At 35.5% G+C, this 3,603-nt stretch overlaps 1 long non-coding RNA gene across 1 annotated transcript in view; it reads right to left on the bottom strand.

The window, feature by feature from the left end:
• Positions 1 to 855: 855 nt before the first annotated feature.
• LOC111083162 overlaps positions 856 to 3,603 on the bottom strand; it is a 4,825-nt gene continuing 2,077 nt past the window's right edge. Inside the window, exon 3 of the long non-coding RNA XR_002608839.1 lies at positions 856 to 1,114. This is a non-coding gene — a long non-coding RNA (uncharacterized LOC111083162). The remainder of the gene's footprint in view (positions 1,115 to 3,603) is intronic.

The raw sequence follows: 3,603 nt of genomic DNA, 5'->3' as shown, positions 1-3,603 counted from the left end.
AGGAACTAAAAGAACAAAGGAAAAAAAATAGTAAAAAATAAAGTTTTAACAATAAAATAAAATAAAACATTAATTATCATATGAAATAGTCAAATTAGTTATATTTTATTGTTTTTTATGAGTATAATCACTAAGATATTAAATAAGTTAAAGGTAGATGGGCAACATCTTAGAAATCACGTTACACGCCTCATTCATCTGTCTACTATTCTCCTCAATAGTACGTGATATTATTTGTACACTCTCTCTCACACACACACAATCAAATAGATCTATGTAATGATGGTTTTTGACTATATTTAACGTAATAATTACAAATATGTTTCATTTTATTCTACTGTTACTTTAATATTACACGGTTAAGGTATAAATTCAGCAAGTTCTGTATATTAAGATGGACGACATTGTCTTTTTAAATAAGTTTAGTATTTCAAAAATCATTACAATTATTGTACTAAACATCCTTTTATGCTATTGAATACATAATGAAAAATAATCATTGCATATAAATTAGAATGGGCTAAAACAAATTTCCTGTTGCAGATTATTTATATAAATAGGATATTTTATAAATGAATGAACGATTATGATTTTCCTACCGGAACATTGTCTCTATCAGTTCATGAAAGCTTCAGTGATATTTGCCAAGACCGAAAGCACCAACACCAGCGACGGCAGGGCGAGCAACAAAGGCGGCAGGAGCAGCAAAACCTCCGTATCCTCCGTACACACCAAAAGCGGCAGGTGCAGCAATACCGCCTAGGCCATAACTCAAACCGGAAACACCGCCTAGGCCATAACCCAAACCGGAAACACCGCCTAGACCATAACCCAAACCGGAAACACCGCCTAGGCCATAACCCAAACCGGAAACACCACCTAGCGCGCCTCCATAGGGAAGAGCACGTTGGTTGTCGGTACTGACTGTTACAGCAGAGCTACCCGTCACGGCAGCGGGAGCAGCGGCAGCGGCAGGAGCAACGCCAAAACCAGGACCTGCGGCAAATGCAGCTGGACCTGCTACGAGACCAGCTCCCGTGAATCCGGCAGGACCAAAAGCAGCTGGACCAAGGAGTCCGGCGTTGGCGATAGCAATCAAGACACACAGAATGACCTAAAAATAAACATAACGAATATATAAGACATTGGACAACAACTTTTATAATTATTATATCTATAATATTTGATTATTAACAGATTAAAACTACACGTTGTTCAACGTAACTTAATCGTTATCGTGAAACTTTTAAACTACTATTTCTTGCGTCTTCCAATAGTTAGGTAACTATTGTAGCTCAATATTTGAAATCATTATCAAACATTATCGTTCCATCGTATTGGTACCCACTTCTTCCAGTTTTAAAGAGCATTAATAATTTAGAACATATGTTTTACACTCACTCTTTGCTGAAAGGCTCACAATTATGAAAACAGTGAATATTAAGCTCTATTAAAATTAGAAATAATTAAACTTGGTTCTTACAGCAGACTTCATGGTGGAGGTTAAACGAGATGGAAAACGGAACCAGCCGAATAGATCAAGTGGAGAACTGATGGAGTTTTCGATACCAATCCTTCCTATTTATACATTTTTGGAATAATTGATTTTGGTGAGTTATGTCTAGTAAAAGGCGACACGAGGTCAGCTGGGACCATATGCGGCTGAAGACTTGTAAGACAAGGTTTGGTTATTCAAGGACTTCTTACGGAATGCGGCATGCAGTGGTTATATATTTCTTACTAAATTAAAATCGGGTTGAAAAAAACAACAGCAACCTTAAGGTCAAGCTTGTTGAGCGTAATTATCGAATGAGGTAGATAATTACTTAGATATGACACCCGAACAGTGCTGGATAACGTTTACATTGTTAACGCATATACTAGAAAGGTATGGAAAAAAAAAGAAGAAAATCTGAGTTTAACTTTAACGGTTATTGAAACTTTATAGAATCCAACCTGTATACGTGTAGAAAGGAAACATGTTTCTTTCACTATTGTGGCCCGAGTTTCCACTGTTCGCTACTTTACGCTATGGAATTGACAGCTACTATTGCTGGTGCTACTGCTTATCTGAGTTATCTTACATTCATAAGTTGTTGAACAAGTTGACAGTTTTATTATCACCTCACTAAAGCTGTTTAATATTGCAGTATAGTTACTGTGAAGAACAGGCAGAGAATGTCCAGATGAAGCACGTAATTATGACAACTGTCACTGTGCAGTGACTTGTGTTCATGAAATTGATGATATAATTAGTGCTTTGATCACACTATGTCTGTAGTATTTCATCTGGCCTGATGAACCCTGCTGAAAGGCCTGGTCAGCACTGAATACGGCAGATGTATGGTGGATGCCATATTATCATATATTATTCTTTGTTTTCACAGATAAGTTCTTGGAATTTATAATTTGAACACGTTGTGGACTATTTCCGAAATAGCAGAACAGGAGGTAACCGGGTAGGTTTCATTTGAGATACGTATATATATTTAACGATTTTTCACTTTATATTTAAACGTTGTATAATTGTGGTCACTTACTTTTGATCAAAGCAAACCACCTACAAAACGTAAACCAGTAATTAATATAGTTTATTCAAAACACCAGTATAACAAGGAGTATGTAAAATCATAAAATAAAATAAAATAAAAACTTTTTAATGATTAAAATACATTGATTTATTACTTGAATACCCTTGTTCTTAGCAATATTTTTAACTGTAATTCCAATAATATTTCACGTGGTTGAGCCAGAATTATGGAATACGTTTATTTCTGTTTGTTTGTTTGTTTCGAGGTAAGCATAGAGCTACACAATGGACTATCTTTGCATCACGTGTATCGAAACCAAATTTTTAGCGTTATAAGTCCGCAAACTTACCGTTGAACAACTGGGGGGGGGGGGCATATATAGGAAGTAGTAAGAAAGAGCAGATGTTAAATCATCATCTCTACATTACACAGCATTGTTACCACATTGATGTGTTTGAGCCACAAACTTTGAAAAAGGGTGTGTTTGTGATACGAAATCCATTATCTCAGGGGCGAAACACTGCCTGGGATAATATCAACCTCGTTAGGGACCACCACTGAGAAGAATTTAACACATATATATTTCAAATTAGACGGTGTAATTTAGAATATTAATAAAAATAGTATTAATTATGAGAAAACAAATTATATACAGACTACAAGGTTTTCAGCTATGACATGCTTATACAGATGTTACAAATGTATGATTATAACAAGTAAGCATAAGATTATCCATTAATAGGAAGTTTTCATATTTTGGACTGATAAGTCACTCATAGAATAAACGTTATATTTTTGATTATATTGTAACACATTACACATTAAAATCTATTCTTGACCTGTTGATCTTCTGTATATATATATATAACGCAAATACCCAATACTCCTGCTTGTTTCCACTGTTACGAAAGCGGAAATCACGCGACGCTGGAGTTTCTAGAAGGATCGGGGAACCTAACGAATGTCCCAGCGTTTGCTAGACGCCCTCTTTTTTAGTATATAATACGGAGATAGATTGAAGATAGAGATGATTGAGTCAAGCGAACAGTAGGCACCGTAAATAACGTGTGTG

The sequence above is a fragment of the Limulus polyphemus genome, unplaced genomic scaffold (assembly GCF_000517525.1).
Source record: "Limulus polyphemus unplaced genomic scaffold, Limulus_polyphemus-2.1.2 Scaffold136, whole genome shotgun sequence".
NCBI classification, from domain to species: Eukaryota; Metazoa; Arthropoda; class Merostomata; order Xiphosura; family Limulidae; genus Limulus; species Limulus polyphemus.
The sequence above is the reverse complement of the archived record's forward strand: the minus strand, read 5'-3'. Positions and strand labels throughout refer to the sequence as shown.